General features: G+C 30.8%; 1 long non-coding RNA gene and 1 pseudogene across 1 annotated transcript; one reads left to right on the forward strand and one right to left on the reverse strand.

Moving 5' to 3' along the window:
* The first annotated feature begins 942 nt into the window (after positions 1 to 942).
* Positions 943 to 4,369, forward strand: LOC112791018 (serine carboxypeptidase-like 19; annotated as a pseudogene).
* Positions 4,370 to 4,505: 136 nt separating this feature from the next.
* Positions 4,506 to 7,450, reverse strand: LOC112791019 (uncharacterized). Its single transcript, XR_003197055.3, has 4 exons — positions 6,646 to 7,450; positions 6,316 to 6,572; positions 5,414 to 5,675; positions 4,506 to 4,709 (listed from the first exon to the last, which is right to left on the reverse strand). It is a non-coding gene; the product is annotated as an uncharacterized lncRNA (long non-coding RNA).
* Between the last annotated feature and the right edge of the window lie 15,408 nt (positions 7,451 to 22,858).

The following is a 22,858-nucleotide window of genomic DNA, read 5'->3' on the forward strand; positions in this document are numbered from 1 at the left end:
GGTCTAATTTTTTTTAGACTCCTTTCTGCGGACCGAACCGAAAACATGAACGTGATGAACTACTTTTTTAGTACTTACCGAACCGAAAAGTTACTCACATATATTGAGAGTTACTCACAGTTATTGACACTCACAGTTATATATTATCAATTCAATTCAATTCAATTCAGATGTAGATCACCTCAGGCCATTCAATTCACTTCAAATAAAATTAGCAATTTCATTCCATTAAATTCGATTTAGAATTCAATAATCCAAACCTCATTAAATTGATGCGTTTCAGAAGAATCATCAAAATCGCACTCATTCAACTCTGATTTGAAGTTGATTCATTCATTGTTTCAATTTAAAAGTGCAAATCGAAGAAGAAAACGAAGAAGAAGATGAATGACGAAGCTAATTGCGTTGAATCAATCCAAATCCATAATGCAGAGAAGAAAAACGCGAAAGAGGAGAACAATGAATTTAATTAGATTGAAGAAGAGGCGCGTGTAAAACAAATAGGGGAGTGGGACGTGGAGTAAAAGTTGCTTGGATACCATCCATGTAATTTTTACATGGATGTAGAGCTTTTTTGATATACATATACTATAAATAATTTTTAATTAACTATTTTAAATCATTATAATTAATAATTAATGACAAACGGAAGAAATAGAATGCCGTTTTCATGATCATAGGCATAAGATAAAACACGTGATCTCTTTGGTCTTTACTATACATTAGTCTAATTTTTTATTTTGATAAATTCTGCCCTATGATGCAAACAAACGGAAGAAATAGAAAGCCGTTTTCATGATCATCATCTATCCATCCTAAAGTCCCACCACAAAGATTCCACCGCCAATAGGCCACTGACATTCGTTACCTTTATTTTTTTATGGTAGATAACTTTTAAGGGAAAAACGATAAAAAGGAAATGTCAGCACTCTTTACTAAGTTGATGACCATCTTGGAGATAGCAAGAACTAAGAGGCTTAAATTAAAAACATGAATATGCTTAGAGAAAGAAGACACAGTTCAGTGAGAATAGCTACACTACTAAGCTCAAATTGTTATAGTGATAATCATGGGGTCCTACTTCTCCTTCTTTTGTTACTACTACAGATTTCATCTCAACTTGCAAACTGTGGCAGCATAGTGAAGTTCCTTCCAGGGTTCCAGGGACCCCTTCCTTTTGTTCTTGAAACTGGGTCTGTTACACTTTATGCTGTAGCCTATGGTTTTTTTAATTTATGGGATTTGGATCATGTACTTAACAACTAACTTTGCACGCATGCATGTCTCAAATTAATCAGGTATATAGGAGTGGGTGAAAATGAAGATGTGCAGGCTTTCTACTATTTCGTCGAGTCAGAGAACAATCCTAAGGTGGATCCTCTCATGTTGTGGCTCACCGGTGGTCCTGGATGCTCTGCTTTCTCTGGCCTTGTCTTGAAATTGGTAACACACTCACACGGTTACTCCTATCTGAAATTTTCATGCTTTTAGTCTTTTGCATAGTCTCAGTCAAAATTAGGTGAGTAATAAGGAAAGAGGCAAAAAGAAAATTTGTTTCTATCTGAGCCTTTAGTATCTTCTGAGAAGATTGTAATATCTATGAGACTATGACAAGGATTGCATATAATACATAGCTGAATTTATGTGTTTAATAATGTATTTGAGGTGTTGCATTTTAGGACCACTTGGATTTCAAAATGAGGAATATAATGGGAGCTTGCCTAATTTGGTCTACAGGCCATACTCATGGACAAAGGTGTGGATTATCTGCATTTATTTGCTGAATATATAGTTTGGCATTCATTTTGTTTATTTTATCAAATCCTTTTAGATTTTTCTTTCAGTAATTTTTACATCTTTGATGGTCATTCACTGCTAATTATTGCAATTTTGTTTCGTTGTAGACAAGTAGCATTATATTTGTAGATTTACCTGTTAATACAGGCTTCACATATGCCAGATCAGAATCTGTCACAGCGCGAAGCGACTCATTGCTAGTTAACCAAACTCATCAATTTCTTAGGAAGGTATATCCCTACAACTTTATGGTGTTTTTACTGCATATTCACAGATGGTTCCCTTTATGTCTACTAAAGTAAACTTTTATAATCTTGTTAAAAATCTTTGCAGTGGCTAACTGAGCATCCACAATTTTTCTCAAATGAATTTTTCGTTGGAGGCGATTCATACTCCGGTATTCCTATTCCAATAATTGTTGATGAAATTTCACGAGGTATAAAACTCATTGATCTAATGCCTAGTTATAGACAACTATTTGAGTAATGTATGTGTGTGATAAATGAGATCTAAAGTAACTTAGACACAGTTTAATTCTACTCTCTATTGCCTTGTTTACAGAAAATGAAGAAGGAGTCCAACCTTGGATAAATCTTCAGGTTTCATTTTTAATCATTTTTTTGAACTTTTTTAAAGGTTGTCTTAAATACACCACAATCTAAAGCAATCTTAATAATGCTTTTGATCTTCTTTAAGAGCTTCTTCCATGTGGAATTTGAATATCTCCAGAGTTGGCTAACTTTAAAAAGAATTATGTATTTTCTATATATATAAAATGATTCTTCTATGTGATTAATTAAGTTTACCATGAGAAATCTTTTTCTTCAGGGGAACCTTCTGGGGAATGCTGCAACAACCCGAGTTGAGAAAAAAACTATCAAATCCCATTTGCTCATGGAATGGGACTAATTTCTGATGAACTATACCAGGTAGTTAAGTTCACTTGTAAAGTTTTTCTTTAAATTGGTATTGCAAAAATAAAATGCAAATACTAAATGATGTCTGCAATTTACTCAATGAAACAGTCACTGCAAACAAATTGTAGCGAAGAATATATAAAAGTAGACACTAGAAGTGCATTATGTTCAAGAGATCTCAAGTCCTTTGATGAGGTATCAATCATCTATTGTTATTGTTAAATCTTTTTATGTTCAATTTCTAGTTAGAAACCATTGTACTTTTCTGCAGATGACATCAGGACTCAATAAAGCCCATATTTTGGAACCCTCATGTGAATTTGGTTCACCTAAACCATTGAAGGCTTCTTGGAGGCGATCTATAACCGAAAACTATCCTTTGAAGTTTGTCAGCAACACTCGTCTCAGATTATCACCCTTGAACTGCCGGGTAATCCACATGTGACATGCCTTGTTGAATAAGATATGTTTCCTTTGTGCTATTATCAAATTCTTTTTGTTTTGACTTCTGTTCTTCTCCTTTCCAAAATCAGACTTATGGATACTTCCTTAGTAGTTATTGGGCCAATGATGACAAAGTACGGAATGCGCTAAACATACAAAGGTATAACTGAAACACATCAAAAATGTTTCTTGAAATTCATGGTTAATATAACAACTATAACTTGAAAGGGATTGTCTCCATTTGTGTTTCAGGGAACAAAAAAGAAATGGCAACGCTGCACCTATAATATACCCAACAAGGAGGATATCCCTAGCAGCTTTCCATATCATGCAAAGCTCAGCAGAAAAGGCTATCGTTCGCTGATATACAGGTAAGTGTTCGCTGTATGCTCGAATAGTCGAAATCCACGGGAGATAGCACAAAGGAACTTGTTTGTTATTTTCTTTTTTCTTTTACTTAAAAATGGAGAAATAAATCTATGTATTTCTAACAGCGGCGATCATGACATGAATATCCCTTCCATGGCGACTCAAATGTGGATAAGTTGCACGGTATTCCCCTAACTATATATAGTTATGTAAATATTAAATTTCTATTTTGGTTACTCAGATTTACGGGATTATTCATTTTGGTCCTCGAAATTTAAAATTACCTATACTGGTCTTCTAGATTTAAGTCCAGGCACCAATGTGGTCCCTTGATTCTTTCCAGTGATGACTAGATACATGAAGTGTGAGATGGCCCTACCACACTGAATGATGCGTAAACGACATCGTTTACCCTTCGCGCCCAAGCAAGTTAGAAACGTCGTCTAAGTAAACAACTCTTTTAAACAAGTCAGACTTTTGAAGTTCTACTACCAATGTTATGTATACATATATATATCAATAAAAAAGTGCTATTTGTACACAAAAATCAGCCACTAAAACCAGTCACCAATGTATTTGTGTATAAATATATGTATGGTTTAATTTATTTTCAATATATATTTATATTCTAACATATATTTTATACTGGTAGCTGACTTTGGTAGTTGATTTTGGTGTACACGTAGCATAGTCCTATGAATAAATAGTATATCCATTTTCCAAAGCTACTATACCACGGAGCAGATTTCGTTCACCATAAAACAGTTGAATCATCTATGTATTCTCAATATATGTATTGTGTAACACCTAGCTATCAAAATGTCATGCTTCCGACTACGCCACTTTGATTGCTCGAGTATTACGACAACTCTTAGGATATATAATGCTAAAATATGAGCCTACTTAACACTTAAAACCGCATAACCTTTCATAAACACTTTTGCGTGAAAATATAAGCATACATGTACATACAAACCAGATACAATACTTAGTATATATATATATATAACACTAGCTTACAAACATACATATCACAATCTCCTATCCCTCTTACAACTCAATAAAGACAAAGGCGAGGGAAAAATAAAAGTTAAGATAATACAAAAATAATGAATATACAGAAAAAAAAAAAGAATATAACTCTTCTGAAGTTTCGTCGTCCATATCCTGAAAAGGGATAACCTGTAGGGGAGTGAGAACGTCGTCTTCGTTTTTTCTTACTATAGGATTACAGAAATTACTATAACAAGATACATAAAATAAAAACTATTCTTAGAGTACAGTGATCATTGCTCGTCTTACGAGTCTTTCCAAAAACCTTGGGTACACATTCGAAATCCAGAAAATTCTTTTTTTTTTTTGAAGACTTGGTAAATTTCTCAAATGATTTAAAATAGAACCTTTTTACTTTCTTGTAAAATCTGAAAAGTTTTTCCTAGATAGTATGAATGACCAACATGTCCCAAACATAGGTTCCACTAAGTCTATGTTGTAAGAGTTTGATTTTTCATACTTTGCTAGACCACAACCATGAAAGCAGTTACCTACGCGGTATAAATGACCATCCTGTTCAAAACATAGGTTCATTAAGTCTATGCTGAACCGGTCAGATACTTTATACAAAATAGAACTCAATATACCAATCACGGCCTCAAGCCCATCTAATCCAACACGGTCCCCGGCCCAAACAACTCAATCATCAATCAATTCATCACAAACCAACCAATCAAACACAATCACAAATAATGTAGTTCAAACACCATCCATAGCAATTACAACAATTTTAACAGTTAGCAATTAACATAAGTATTCACATAAGTAAACAAATTACAATATGCACACCCAAGCAATGTCACATAAATGCAAATGATGAATGCTTGCCCTACTGGCTGTGATATCACATTGTTGGTTCAACTGCCAACCCGACACATTCCCATGGAGATGTTGCCCTTCGGAATCATAGTGTGGGAACTCCCGAGATATAGTGCTTGGATCACTATCCAGGGTTTTGCAGCTGTACGCTCTGATGATCCGAAAGGATGCAAGCGGGATCTATTGCCACCGACCTCGCATCTAAGCGCAAGCAGGATGAACCATCGTCCTTACGTCGCCGCTGCTACCTTGACAGGCGGGATCCAACCTCGGCCCCTGCCGAACGCATAACGTCTCATAATATCAATATAAAACATTAGTTCAGTGGTTTTTTAGGAAACAGTTTTCAACACATCAATCAGGCTCAATATCTTACTTCAAAATCATTCTTGACCCATTTAATTTTAAATAACAATGGTATTTAATTCAAGAATCACTTTTCAAAACGGAGTTACTTTCCACGTCTTTCCAACACTTCCAAGCAATCACAAAATCATGCCAAATTCAAAATCTCTTTAAAAGACTCAAAATCATTCATTTCTAAATCAAGATTTGGTCGTAGAATTCCTCAGCAGAGTCTCAAGACTTCAGGGGAGAATAACCTAACTCATTTCTTAAATTCCTTGAAAACCTTCCGAAACTTTAACTTCTTGAGTTGAATAAATAGAATAGAGTTTAAACCAAAACCAAATCATTTTTAAACCGAAAACCAATTTCAGTTTCATTCTTAAGTCTGTTACCAAATGCTCGAAAAGTGTTTCAATTTTAATAAATCAAAGTTTCAGAAAATACTTCAAGCTCTTCCTAATCGCAACATACAATAATCAGGACTCGACCCCACGTTATCCAAACTCACATTCATTAACTAAACACAACAGAATACTAACGCGAAACTTTCTGAAACATAAATACTTACTGAACTGGCGAAACGAAGCAACCGCAAACTCCGAGCACGTCATGCAAGCATCGATACACAACCCTACGACTGATAGTGCCACAACACCTCAGCCTAAATTATCAGAACAATAATCTAAAGGGCTTTCAAATCGAAAACGCTTAATGAACGAAGAAGGAATGACTGAACCGAAACAGCGGCGGTCTCTGAAACTGGTTCGGCGACAGACCGGTAGCCACCTCAAGTGGCAGCGGCGACCCGGACTTCGGCAATGGTGACTGAAACCCACATATAGAGACGATAAAGCTTCCGGAATCTTAAACGAATGGAAATCAAATTCAAAACCCTTACCGGCAGAGTTTTTCGGCGACAGCAGTAGCATTTTTCGGCGGCCAGGCACAGCGGTGCGACCCAACCCAGAACCAGACAGAGCGGCGGCAGCCTCTAGCAACTCCGGTGAGCTTCCTCAATGAAGGTGATGGCCGGAGCTTTGAGGGTGCTAATCGAGACTTGACGGTGACAAGAACGGTAGTGATAGCTTCGCCGCAGCACGGCGCCGCGGCGGACTAGAGGTGATGGCAATGCTGGTGACGTGAAAGGGCTCCGACGCGGTGGTTGGACCTCAGCTCGGCCTCAGATCCCGCTCTCCTTCGTGCGTCTCTCCTCTTCGCACGGCCTCCTCGGCGCTGGTGCTAACGGCGACGTGACGCGACGACGGTGGTGGCGATCTGGACGTATCACAGCGACGACAACTCACCGGCAGCAGCAGTTACCTCTCGGTGTTGCTCTCTATCCCAACGTCCCTCTCTCTCCTCTTTGTGAACAATGGTGGTGAAGCGTGGCTAGTGATGAGGGCTGGACGCGGTCACAGCGTAGCTCCTCCCTCTCTTTTTCCAGCGTGACTCTCTTCCCTCTCTTGTCGGTTCCTCGCTCTCTCACCCTCTCTGGCGCAATGCGGCGGCGCGGTGGCCGTGACACCCGCCGGCGCCATCCCTTTTTTCTCTTCTCAGGCCGGTAGTCCCTTTCACAGCTCCCCCCTTCTTTCTTCTTTTCTTCTTTCACAAAAGGAAACCTTGTGTGCGTTGCTGCTGAGTTTGGGGAAGGGGATTTTTGACGGCTACTAGGAGTGGGGGAAAAGGGAACCGGGTCGGGTAACGGGTCGCTAGGTTAGGATTTCGTTATTTTGAAAATTAAGGTTAGGGGTAGTTTGGTAATTTCAAATAAAAGTAGGGATAATATAAAAATTGAAACCTAATTTAAATCTAACACTAATTGTATATAAAAAATACTATTTGCTCATCAATTTTATAAATTATTTTCAATAAAATGTCCAAATCAAATAATTAGAAATAATATAATTAAATCCCTTATTTTTTCAAAACACTAATATCAATATTTTAAAATATTAATTATTTAGTCCAAATCATATAAAAATCCTGATAATTTCACCGTTACCAACTTTACAATTTAAATATATAAAAAACTCAATAATCGTAGATTTAGATAAAATCTTAATTTAAATAGCCCAAATTTTGAATTTCTAAAACTTTAAATCATAAATAGAAAAATAATCCAAAAGTATAAAATTTAGAAAAAAATCTTAATTTATTTCAAATTTAATTAATAAAGATTATCTTAAATTATTTTTAATAAAATAATTTTTTTAAAATAAATTGTAAATAAATATATGATTTGTTTAAAATAGAATTTTTCAAAAGTTTTGAATCTTATATATTGTAGATGCACATCTGATCTTAAGATTTGGTGTGGATTAAAATAGTAAATAAAAGAGACTTTGAGATCTCATTGAATGCTACATTCATCAATATAACATATTAGCATATTGCCATGTCTTTAAATTAGGATAAGTGGTATGCTACTTAAAAAGTGGCGTCTAATTTGTTAAAAAATATTAAAATTAATATTTAATTTAAAAAATATTAAAATTAATTATTTTTAATTATTTAAAATTTATTATAAAAAATAAATTAGATAAAATTTAAACGCTAAATAATAAATACTATAAAATTCACCTTAAATTAGTATATTAATCTTTTTATTGTACAACCACGTAAAGAATTCCTTTGCAATCTTCATCGATAAAGTAACATTTTTAGTACTTAGTAATTTATTTTTAACTATACAAGCATTAAATTTTAAATTATATTTATTAGGTTTTCTTAAGATAGACTATATCTATCTATTTATCTATTAGAAATGTATTAAAATAGAGTTTAAGATAGTCTTTAGATATATTATTAATTTTTTAACTTTTTATTATTATGCCACATCAATTTGAGCGGTAAATTCACATAATTTGAGTATAATCTTCTATCTTTATATTTAGCATAAGATTCTTAATATATTTTTTATCTACTCATCATAATAACCTATCTTCATATAATATTATATAATTTTTTTAACTTTAACTTTTCATATTCTCTAATCCTTTATTTTTATGTAGATTACACTATTGCTTTTAATGTTAATGTTAATTCTCTTTAATAAATATAAATTTAATTAAAAGTTAATTCCTTTTCTTCTCCTTTCGTACTCATCAATCATTCTTATATTTACTATATAAATCAATATTCACTTCACGCATTTTCTTTATCTCCTACTCACATAATCTCATACATATGTTTCTTTCTTTTTCTCCTTCTCTATTCTTATTACTCACATAAAACGTGATTTTCAGGATGAGGAAGGTAGATGTTTGTGATGTTGGGCCATCTTGTAGTGTCAGCATAGTCCAGTAGCTCCTTTTTTTGGACGAACTTGTGTCACCGGCACATGCGAATCCTCCCGATATGTAGTTCATGACCTTTCTTGGTGGATGAGGTTGACTAGCATTCTGCCACTGGTCCTTTTCTGAGTTTAGTGTCTGATGATCTGTGGCTTCCGAGGTTGATGAATTTCATTGTATTCGGTTGTTGACGTATTTGTCTAACAGTCTCTACCGTGCTAGTCATTACAGGAGATCTTTGGCTACTACACATTCATTAGTCGTACACCCAAACTTCTGATGAAATGCGCAGTGTTTGGTTTGTCTACGTATTTTTGGTCCTGATAAGTTTTCGCCTTACTTGGTGGCTTTATTAGTTTATTATGAAAGATTTCTTTGATTATGTTTTCTCTCTTTGTGTTGAATTTTGTGTAGGTGTTGAACTTCGGTGTCAATTTGAAAGGTTTTTTTAGTTCTTTGTTGGTCTGGGACCTAGGCTGCCTTTCTTCATCTCGGTGGGATTGTTGTTTCTCCATGCACTGAGCTTCTTGAAGTTCTTTAATCTCCATTTGACCCGAGACTTTTTCTCTAAATTCTACCAATGTCTTTGGCTTAGTCACAGCTATAGTTTCTTGAAACTTTCCAGGGCAGATGCCACTTTTGAGTGCATGCAAATGGACCTCGGGGCTGAGGTCCGGGATTTTCATAGTTGCTTTAGCAAATCGTGTTATGTAGTCTTTGAAACTCTCATGTTGTCCTTATTTGATAGTACTGAGGTAGTCGGATCTGTGTACGTATATCTTTGAGGTAGTGAAATATTCAATGAAGGATCTGGCCAATTCCTTAAAGCAAGAGATTGAACCTGCATGCAACTTGAAAAACCAAAGTAAAGCAACACCATCTAAGAAAGTTGAAAATGATCGATAAAATATAGGATCAGAAGCACCGTTAAAGAACATCATTGATTAGAACTTAGTAAGATGGATACGAGGGTCTCCGAACCCTTCATACGACTTCAACGTGGTAGGCAATACAAAATTCTTTAGCATCTAGAACTTCACAATATTCTTCAAAAAGGGGTTGGATATTGTCAGTTTTTCCTTCGGAGGAGTAATCTCTTGGGGGTCTGCCTCCCAGGATCGTACATCATTTGAAAGTGCATTCTTAGAATCCCCAACATTGAGCTTGTCATTTTTGGCTAGTAAGTCTGCCATCTTTTTAACTTCAGCCTGAAGAGCGGCGTTCATGGTTACTAGTTTGTCTTGAGTTAGGAGAGCTGGTTGAGGCACGGCAACATCAGCCACGGTTCTGCAAAACAATATTAAAAGATCACAATGGGGTTATTTAATTCTAGCCCCATGGTGGGCGTCAAATGTTCTGGTCTGGAACTAGACTTCGAGATATAAATCATCCGCAGCTAGAAGAGCACTAGCAACGTTCTCCTCTTACGCGCTGCACCACGAGTTCCTCTTTCGTCCGAACAATGGGGAGAACCTGCAAAAAGAACTCCAATACTTAAGTCAGTTTACAATCTCAAAATTATAATACTTAAATTTGGAGAGCTCTATTTTATGACTTGTATGTTCTTTTTGTTTAGATCATTTTCGTCTGCTATTTATCCTTGAGAAATGCATCCGTTTTGATTATGAAATTCATGGGACCACTACAGAGGTATATCACAGATCTTTCTCATTAGTTTAGTTTAACAGACTTTGACCTAGTAGTTCTGAGATATAACGTCAACCCCGAATTGGTTTGGATATGGATAAATACTATTATTTAATTAGTATATACCATTAATTAATTATTTTACAACTATTTTTAGTTATAAGAAAATTAATACTAATTAATTTATGAGTAATTATTCACTCATGTAAAATTTTGTAATTTTATTAAGTAACAAAAAATTGATTTGTAAAATTTCTTATAACAATTTTATGTGATAATTAATTTGTCTAACGAAATAAAATTTTAGTAACTAACTTAATAATCAAAATTTATTAAACATTAAATTTTTCAGATAAAAATATTTACAAAATTGACTTAATGTATAACTCTTATTATATTGTTTTGTGTATAATAGATAAATAATTAAACAATAATACATTGTTTGAATCATCAACTGTACCGCATAAAATGAGGGATTGTGAGGGTCATAAAGTAGTTTTTTGGTTATTTATTATTATTATTATTATTATTATAAAAATTAAACATAAAAATAATACAGGCTCAAAATTTAAATTTAAATTTTAATTTTAATCGTATTTGACTATTAAAAAAATAAATAAATAACTATTGTATTAAAATAAAATAATTTAAAGTATATTTAGTAAATAATAAACAGTAGAATAGGGAGAAATACTTTTAAGATTAAAGAAAGTTAAAAGACCACCTAAACAACAACGACCAAGCTGAATTTTTAAGATTTAAAATTTTAAAGTTCGCTTAATTTTTAAGGTAGCTTTTGGCAGAAAGTTAAAGTAACCACGAAAAAGTCCAGCATAACTTCTCACTACTTCTATTTATGGTGTTGTCTAACTCCTACTTTCTGCAGTACCTGAAAGCACTTTCTTTAACCACGTATATTATATGAGCCTTATCATATGATATAGTATTCTCCAAACTTAAAATATCAACTTTTTCTTTCTTCATTTTGGTGTTATTTATTGATTTTTTTAGCAGATTTTCTTGTGAAACAAAAACGTAATAATTTAGGAGAGATCCTTTTAGCAGAACTACGACAACTACAAAATGTCAATAACAATGAAAAATTTAAGAAAGGTTTGAATAAAATAAGTCTCAACCAATTGCACCTACTAGAAAAGATTATAACGACCCTTTAGTTGTGAATATCAAAGGTATATGCAATTTCAATTTTTTTACGAAATTTTTTAAGTTTTAATATTTGGTTTATTTCTTTTATTCAATTTTGCATTTGGTTGTACACACTTCTACGGGACAAACTACAACGTGCAAAATGACGGCAATTCATGTTTGACATTTGAAAAAGGATGAAAAAAAGTCATGATGGAACTTGATGGCAATGGACAAGATCGAGATAATGTCGCAAACTTATTGGTACGGTTTCTGGGTGTAGTGGCCCGTAGAGCAACGCTGTAAATTGAAAAAAATTTTGGTGCTGAAAATGTTGGGCGTGCTCGTGGTTTTAGTAGTGTTGTATATCCAATAGGTTTTGGCAAAGTCTAAATGTATTTTTGGGTTGTAACTGGTAGAATATCCAGCAACCTATCTCAGCAACATGTGATAAATTTAGACAAGCTGGTTGAAACTTTAGAAAAAAAGTTATGGATATAAAAAAATTAAAATTTAGTTGACAATTCTACACAAATTTTTGTTATTAAAATATGGTGATGAAGTGTCTAGTATATCCAGTGATATGTTAAATATTTAATTGGTGTATTTAGTAAGTAATAATTGAAATTTTAAATATATTTACTCTAGAAGATGTTAAAATTTTTTTATTTATGTTAATTTTTTTATTTTTTATTATATACAAATTTAGACTTGTCTTATTATTTATTTATTTATTTATTTATTTATTTATTATTAATCCTTATTAGTAATTTTTATGGAAAATGTTAAATATTATATATTTAAAAGTTTGATTTTTTATTAATGTTATATATATAAATATAATTTTAATTTAATAAAACTATTTAATTAGAGTAAATTAGCACAAATTAGCTACGGATTATATGTGAAAAATTAATGCGAGATAGTCATGAAAATAGTGTGATTAGATAACCCGATGTTAGCCACGAAAAAAAGTTGTGATTAAAAAATTCGACCTGCTCAAATTAGTTACGAATGAAGTATGGTAGAATTATACTTTTTGATTTGATTATTCTTATTTAGCCACGGCATTACGCGTGGGCAATGATATATAAATCGTGACTCTTTGAAGTGTTAGGAAATTATTTTAATTTCTTAATTTATTTGTGGACAATACTATATTAATTATAATCACAAATTATGCTATTTCAAATTCATTGGCTTATATAATTGTGATCTCATTATTGTTATAAATGCTAAATTGAATAAGTTATAATTACTTTTAATTTGGAATTAAATGAGAATAAAACTAGATACTATCTTTTGTTCTTTAGATAATTATCTTTTGGATTTTAAATTTAATATCTTTTGGACTTTAGATACTATTTTATTTGGGTTTTAGAGTTTAAAAGGTGACATATTCAAATATAAATAGTCTTTCAGGGTTTCGGTCCCCAATATACCAAAAGCCACCTTTATTGCTCTTTTCCTATCAGAAGAGACCTAATTCAGCCCTATTAGAAACACAGAAGTTTTAATTAAGGAAGATCGAAAGAACTACAAGACTGAGACAATCCTTCTATTAATTTCTGATTCCTATTTTCTGATTTATATGAATGAAAGTACACTTTTACAATATAATATATTTTTAGTGATTCAATATGGATAATTTAAATTAATAAAATAATTTATTCTAACAAATAGTATCAGAATTATTCATAATTTAATCATAAAAATATCAATTTTTTATTATTCTTTTAATCAAAATATATATGTGTATGTGTGCGTCATATATAACTAGTACTGATGCACGAAAACAAGAATTAATTTTTTTTAATGTCAATGCCCTGGATTGCAATTCTTTATACATATTCGTGTATTATGTGTGTGCTACTCTGTGTGTATATATGGCTTTAGTATGGCTTTAATATTATTGCGTGTATATACATATTATTGGCCGCGCATATATATATTTTACTGTATTCAATTTTTTTAATTTGATATAATAATTGATTTATTCTAAAATGTTAGTAAAAGTATTATTATGATTGTTTTAGATTTAATTATGCGTGTCATTAATTTGGTGTAAAATTAATTAATAATTTTTTTTGGAATATAAGAATTATTGTATATGTAATTTATGTGAATATTAATCGATCTAAAAGGAGATTTATATTTGGCCAAGTTATATGTACACATTAATAATATTTGAGTAATAAAAAATAATGTTCATTATTTATGCAAATAATAATTGGCTCAAAGGAAGTTTATTATTTGGCCAAATAATAAATATTATACACTTTTGTTTATTTTCTATTAATTATGCGGTCAATAATCGATCCAAAGAAAGGTTATTGTTTGGCCAATTAATAGAAAATATATGCGGTAATAAATAGGTTGCAAAGTTTAAATTTATATGTGCGCATTAAGTCGGCCCAAAGAAAGGCTTAATGTGTGACAGAAATTTTGACAATATTTGATTACTGCAATGAGAGTATCATTTACAGTTAATTTTTCTATCCAAAGATTTAAAATTAATGTTGTTCTAGATATCTCAATATGGATTTTTTTTCTTTATTTAACTAATGTTTACTGCATGTTTTTTGTTCTAATCTAGAAACTATGATTTCAACTACCAATATTTCTGCACAAATTAGCAGTATTCCTATACTGAATGGTTCAAACTTTAAAGTTTGGAAGGATACTGTGAAGATTGTCCTCGGTTGTATGGATCTGAATATAGCTCTTCGAGAGGATAAAATCACTTTCACTCCAAAAAATCTCAATGAGGTTAAAACAGAGAAGTGGAGAGACCCAATCGAATGAGCACTATGATCATGAAACACTCAATTCCTGAGGCGTTTCAGGGCTCAATTACTGAGGATAAAGATGCCAAACGGTTCCTGAAAGATATTGAAAAATTCTTTGCTAAGAATGAAAAGGCAGAGGCAAGTAACATTTTGAGCAAACTTGTCTCCATGAGGTATAAAGGTAAAGAGAACATAAGGGAGTACATTATGGAAATGTCTCATCTTGCTTCAAAATTGAAAGCACTAAAGTTAGAGTTGTCTGAAGATTTACTCGTGCATTTTGTTTTGATCTCCCTTCCTGCATACTTTGGGCAATTCAAAGTGAGTTATATCACTCTGAATGACACTTGGTCCCTAAATGAGCTTATATCTCACTGTGTGCAAGAAGAAGAGAGGCTACAGTAAGATAAGACTGAAAGTACTCACATGACTTCATCTTCTCAGTATAAAAAAAAGCATGATACTACTGCGGATGTGCCTTCTCAGTAGAAAAAGGCTAAGAAACAGGATCAAGTTTCAACCTGTTTCTTCTGTAAGAAGGTGGGACACACGAAGAATGATTCTACAAAATATGCTACTTCACGTGTAAAGAAGGGTATGATTCTTACTTTCATTTGTTCTGAGACAAGTTTAAGTTATGCACCTGTTGATACTTGATGGGTAGATCCTGCTGCTACTACTCATGTAAGTGTTACTATACAGGGTTGCCTGTGGAGCCGACCACCAAATGATGCTGAAAGATACATCTATGTGACAGACGGCAATATAGTTGTAGTTGAAGCTATAGAAACCTTTAGATTATGTTCCACGAGTGAATTTTACTTGGATTTATTAGAGACATTTTATGTACTATCATGTAGACAAAATTTATTTTCTGTTTTTTGTTTGGACATATCAGGTTATTTTTATTCGTTCGAAAACAATAAAGTCAGTCTCTTTTATAGTTTGAATAATATTTGCTCTGATCGTTTGGTGGATAATCTATATAGGCTTGATTTGAATTCCTATAATAATACTGCAAACAAGTACAAAATGAAAACTAAATGAGAATTCGGCATCGTTATGGCATAAACGGCTAGGTCACATCTCTAAATAGAGAATTCAGAGGCTTGTGTCAAATGAAATTTTTGGACCCTTAAATTTGGCGGACTTTAAAGTATGCATTGAGTGCATAAAGGAGAAAAGGACAAACAAAAAGAAATTAGGTGCCGAGAGAGCTAAAGATGTCTTAGAACTAATACATACCGATATATGTGGCCCATTCCCTACTGTCTCTTGGAATGGACAACGGTATTTTGTTACGTTCATAGATGATTACTCTTGTTAAGGGTATCTATATTTAGTTCATGAAAAGTCCTAAGCCTTTGATGTTTTCAAGTTTTTCAAAGTTGAAGTTGAACTTTAACTTAGGAAGAAAATTAAAGCTGTCAAATCTGATCGTGGTGGTGAATATTACGAAAGATATGACGGTTCAGGTGAGCAATATTCTGAGCTTTTTTGCTCTTTTTCTAGAGAAGTGTGGTATTGTTCTGCAATACACCATGTCAGGTAAACCTAGCATGAATGGTGTTGCAGGACGAAGGAAACGAACTCTTAAGGACATGGTGAAGAAATATGATTAGTCATTCTTTTTTGCTTGAATCATTTTGGGGAGAAAGCCTTAAAACCTGCAGTGTACATTCTTAATAGGGTGCTAAGTAAAGCAGTATAAATGGTATCAGAAATACCATTAAAGAGATCCAACAGAAAAAAGGAGAAAATTCATCTATGATCTCAAACAAGCTTCCCGTCAATGGTATCACAAGTTTCATCAAGTCATTACCTCATATGGTTTTGAGGTAAATATTATAGATGAATGTGTATACCACAAGTTCAGTAGGAGTTAATACCTTTTATTCTGTCTTATATGTTGTGATGTTCTACTTGCTAGTAACGATATAAGCTTGTTGCATAAAACTAAAAAATTTCTATCGAACAAATTCGAAATGAAAGATCTGGGTGATGTCTCTTTTGTATTTGAAATCGAGATACTTAGAAACCGCTCTCAAGATATTCTTGGGTTATCACAAAAGAACTATATCAAAAAATTTTTAAGTAGATATGCCATAAAAAGTTGTAGACAAATGGACACACTGGTAGCTAAAGGAGACAAGTTTAGTCTCAAGCAATGTCCCAAAAATAATCTTGAGAGGACAGCAATGCATGATAAACCTTATGCATCAACACTAGGGAGTTTAATGTATGCTCAAGTCTGCACACGTCCCAATATATCATTCATAGTGGGAGTGCTGGGTAGATACTTGAACAATCTTGGCATGGATCATTAGATAGCTGTTAAAACGTGTAATGCGTTATCTAAAGAGAATAAATGATTACATGCTTATTTATCAAAGATCAGAAAATTTGGAGATCATTGGGTACTCTGACTCCGATTTCATGGCATATGGTTACGAAACTTTGTCACTGAGTTTCATATAGTAGATGACAATGAAAGACTATTAAAGATATTTTGTGACAATAAGTCAGCAGTACTATACTCCAATAACAATAAGAGCTTGACAAAATCAAAGCATATATACATCAAGTTCTTAGTTGTCAAGAAGAAAGGTTAAGAAAAACAGATTTTCATAGAACGTATAGGAACAGAGTATATGCTAACAGACCCATTAACCAAGGGATTGATCTCTAAAGTCTTTTATGAGCACACTGCTCGGATGGGTGTCAATATTTGTGATGCCTTGGTTTAGTGGGAGTTTATTTTATGCTATATGTCCTATGACAGATATTGAATTATTTTTCTGCAGAATTAAGTTGATGGTTTATTTCATGTTATGTGAAATATTCATTTTACAATATTTGTTTTGTGCTTGATCTCAATAAAGTTTTAAAGTTGGACCAACTGGAAATAAACATGCATGAGATCACTTGGCACGTAATTTCCATATTACTCATCCAAATTTGATCTATGTCGTTAAATATATTAGGATGGTGATTGTCGTGGTTCAGTCACGATATTAATGTGATAAAAGCTGCGGTGATTCCATTTTTAATATATGATACGAATCAGATTGTTAAAGTAATAAGGGAAATTAATTATTGTTATTTTTATTTTTTCGTTATATTAGTAAATAATATTTAGAACGAAAAAAAAGATAATTAATTTTTTTAATTTGAATTAAAAAATTTTTGTAAATATATCCAATTTTTATATACTAAGTATTATAATATTAAATAATATAGTATTTATTATAATAATGACTCAAAATATTAATTCAAGATATATTTAGGCCTAGTGAGACCTCAATGCAAGTAAGATCAATCTTAAAGGCCCATTGTTAGGGTCCCAAATTCGACTTAGGTTTATTACCTTAAAGCCCCAATGCAGATGAAGTCCATGCGTCTTCTTTCAAATCGGCTCATATTGGATCTCCGTTGCTAGTTAGGTATGGTAATGGGTATTCAGGAGAGTGTGACAAGCTCCCAGAGAGAGAGAGAGAGAGAGAGAGAGAGAGAGAGAGAGAGAGAGAGAGAGAGAGAGAGAGAGAGAGAGAGAGAGAGAGAGAGAGAGAGAGAGAGAGAGAGAGAGAGAGAGAGAGAGAGAGAGAATTCAAATTGGAGACAAGAATTAGGGTTATGAAATTCAAGAAATGAATTTATTTAATTAGGATTTATTTATATATAAATTAAGATAAATTAGTAATTTTATATCCGCATGTATTTAATAGGTTTTATGAGACAGACACTTATGTCGATGTTCTCATTAGGGATGGTAAATGGGAAAGCTCGCCCTGTCCCCCCAAAAAGTTGCCATCTGGTAGATTGGACCGCTCCATCCCGCCTAGTGAGGCGGTCCTGAATTCTTCCCCCGCCCGCCTAACGGTAGGCTGGTAGATTGGCGAAGCCAAACCCGCCAAATGTCTCTTTTTTATATAAATTTAAATATTAAATAATATATATAATTTTACAACCATTTCAATAAATTTATAATTTCTAAAGATATAAAAAATTATAATTTCTAAATTCATAAACATTAAAGTCTTTATAATTATAAATATATAATAAACATAATTATAAACCAATTTTTTTAAAACAAAGCAAAACAAATATTATCCAAAATATATGATTAAACATCTTCAAATTTATAATCAATCAAATATAAAATATAATCCAAAATATAACTTATAATATCTTTAATTATCATTTTTATCCTCTTGTAGATCAATAACATCATTGAAATTTGTAAAAAAATGGCCCTAACAAAAAAATGCTTGGCCCGACAAGGAAGTCTGCCCCGCCTCGCCCCACCGAAACACGCCAAAACCCATGAATTAGGTGGTACAGGGTAGGCGAACTTTTTAAATTTGGCGGTCTCAAATTTTCAGCCCATCCCGCCTTTTTTGGCAAGTAATGCGGGCCGGTCTGATGGATTTCAACCCGTTTGCCACCCTTAGTCCTCATCCATTTTTACGGGTTTTCCAGGTCCCCATCTAACCCTAAAACACGAGTAATTCCTGCAAATACATGTTTCGGCTATTTTTGTAATTATCCTTATTGCTAGCATTCGTTGGCTCGTGACGTGGAGCTATTCCAGCAACTTAATAAATTCTCAGGTAATCAAAATCTAGGATATATCCCTTTTTATAAAGTCACATATATCCTTGTTATAAGGATACTAATAGGAGATAAATGGATAAACACTAAGCTATTATTTGGATATAAGATGGAAAATAAGAGGAAAAAAAAGGAAAGAAAGAAAGTGAGAGAAAAAAATGGAAAGAAAATATATTTTTTTGTGTTGTTTAGATGAAAAAAATGAATGAAAAGAAAATAGAATAATTTTTTTTTCTTGGATAGAAGAAAAAGTAAAAAGAGTATAAATTATAATTCAAAGGGTAATTCTGTACTTTTATCCATGTTTACACTTCTCCATCAATTTTTTTTCACAACTTTGAAGAGAAAAAATTTACATGAACTCCATATATACCTTTTTTGTTTTCCATTCAATTTATTTGTTGATCCAAACAATGAAAATTGATTTTTTTATCCATTTTCTTCTCCAATATTTTATTTGCGTACAAATTCTTTTAATTCAAACAATACGCAAATAAGTCACATTTTTCATATGAATAACAATAACTAATATCATATATTATAACTTGTGAAATTATAATATTTTGAGAAGTGATGTATAGATAACTTAAATATTTATAAGTCTAAAATGTTTTAAAATAATAAAAATATAAAAAAATTGCATGTTGATCCATAATTTTTTTAAAAATTTGTCCATAGTCTACGATTAATAACTTTAAAATTATATAAATATTAGTTATCTTATATATTTTTTATTTTATAGAAACTTAAAAAAAATTTTATCGGCGATATTAGGGGTTACAAAGAGATTTTTACTTTTAAATAAATTTATAAAAAAATTAAAAACAAAATTGATTACGATTTTTTTTACAATTCATTTAGTTTTTAGTTTAAATTAAAATTAAATTATATATTCAATTTATATTTGTTTGTTTATCTTAATGATTGTATATAATAGATAATATATTTAAGTATGTTTTGAAAGAAACTATTGAATTTTAATATAATTGAATTTTCATATAATTTTATAAATAATATATTTAAATTTAAATTTTTATAAATTAATTTATTTTTGTTAAAGTGAATTACGCAATAAAAAATTCATATATTAAAGTAGAAAATAATCTATTTATAAATAAAAAATTAAAAAATTATTTTTAAAAGTTGAATATGCAGATAAAAGAATAAATTATAACTTACAAAAATTATTTCTAGAATTTATTATAATAAATAGTAAAACTGTAAAAGTCATATATTTATATAAATTAAATTATATTAAATTATAAGATATAGAAGATCAACCTAATTAATTTGTTATATAATGAATTTGATTTAATAATTTAAAAAAATTTGAATAATCCTTTTTAAAAATATGCCAATCCAAATAACATAGATTGAAAATAGAAAAAATATAACGAAATTATATAATACAATATAATATTTTTAGAAGTTTGTTTTATAGTAGATCTAATACTAAGATATTTATCATTATATGTGGTATAATCTAATTTCGCAATTATTCAAACGTTGTTTTTATGAAAAAATCGTATTATTTACTTTGGGAAAAAAAATATTTGCTCAGCATTATAATTTAAATAAAAGATATTAAACCAATTTATTTTAATAATTACTCAATCACAGATATTCATCAAAGATATGAGATTTAAGAACATATAAAGTAAATATAACCCCTACAACTTTTACACTATCACGATAAGATGATTATCATAAGTCTTTTTAGCATAAATTAAACAGAACAACATATAATAATAAAGAAACAATCAAATCCAAAAAAGTTATAGAACACCTATGGTATATTATGACTATTAACATTGAGGAAGCTTTAACCATTTTTTCTTTCATTAGCTATTTTTTTATCTACTTTGTACTTTATCTACGAATATGGACTAAACCTATCCTTCAACTTTTTAAAATCTCATATATTCTTGCCGAACACAATATTATTATGCGTTGTCCATATTTACCAAAAAACTGAAAATAACAAAAGCATCTATATGTTCTTTATAGAAACTATTGAATGGAAGAATCGTTGGTAAAAAGATAATGTTTTCTTATAATATATATATTTTTTTATGATGATAAAATAAAAATAAAAGGCATGGAATAATATTGTATATATTTAAGTTAATTTTAATCCTTTTTAATAACCAAATTTGTCATGACGTATTTGATAAATAGTGACAGTTAATACAGATTATAATTATATATATATATATATATTTTAAGTATAACATATATTTTATGATTTTGTAGGAAACAATATTAGTTTTAATTTATATATTTATTATTGGATATTAAAAATAAAAGTATTTGTATTATTAGCACTTTTCTAACATTTCTCAACTCCGACCGTGATTAGGTCTAAAAGGTTACCCACCTTGTCGGAAATAAATATAATGTAATCAATCTTCATCTGATAATGCTATATATTGGCATAATTATAGGAGAATTAACTTTAGCGAAATAACAATATGGTATTTAGTTACCACATGAATACTTTTATATATAGAATTATCAATCAATTATGTATTGCTTCTGATAAAAATAATATATTCAACATGAATATTGTTTGTTAGGTAAAAGATAACAAATTAACAAAAAAAATTAATTACAATGGATATATTCATTATAAGAAATATTTTTCTATGTAATACTATAAAAAATATCATGGTCACCCTGAATTACTACGGGTTTAACTTTCATCAGCAGCGGTAAAATGCTTAAATTGAGACATTTTCGGACTATAATATTTGTCAAACAAACAATTAATGAAACACTCATCCATACCTTCTCATTTTAAATATATTTATACATAAAAAAAAGAAGAGTTAAAATAGTAAAAACGATAAAAATGATGATTCTTATAATTTTGTGTGGCTATCTATATATAAAAGATCAGAAGACTATGATTATCTAACAAAATTAATTTATATTTATTGTATTCAATTTAAATAGGTAAAAAATTATCTTATTTTAATTTAGTCCTTAATTCACATGATTTGAATTTAGCTCAATATATTTGATTTGATTTGATTTGATTATTTGTAAAAAATATTTGGAGGGCCTATTTTATTCATAGATTTATTATTTTAATAATTAATAAATTAATCTAATTAATTAATTAATACAGATAATTAGTATAATTAATTTAGTTTAATAAATTAAAAAATATTAACAGAACATTAAAAGAAATAAATTAAAAAATACTATTAAATCAAATTGATATAAATTATAATATTATGTGATACTTAAATATCTAATAAAATCAATTAGTTGATATAGTTAATTTATCATCACAAATTGTATTTAATGAGTTAAAAGAAATAAATTGCTAAACACTCTCAAAAGTATGTCACGTCAACTCCATTATTAAGTGCAGAAATCTGATTTTTATATAATAAAATAGATAATAAATTGAATAGATGAGAATATGATATGTGACATATTTTAATTATAAAATTGGTAATATATAATAGAAACCTGATTTTTTTTAATTATAAAATAGAAACCTGATTTTTTTTATGAATCCTTATTGCTTGTTCGTTGCTAGTTTGTACGTAATTACTTAATAATTTTCGCTTATGAAACTATCAACTACCTAATATTATGATTTAGTTAATAAGAA

Source organism: Arachis hypogaea, chromosome 3 (assembly GCF_003086295.3).
Source record: "Arachis hypogaea cultivar Tifrunner chromosome 3, arahy.Tifrunner.gnm2.J5K5, whole genome shotgun sequence".
NCBI lineage: Eukaryota > Viridiplantae > Streptophyta > Magnoliopsida > Fabales > Fabaceae > Arachis > Arachis hypogaea.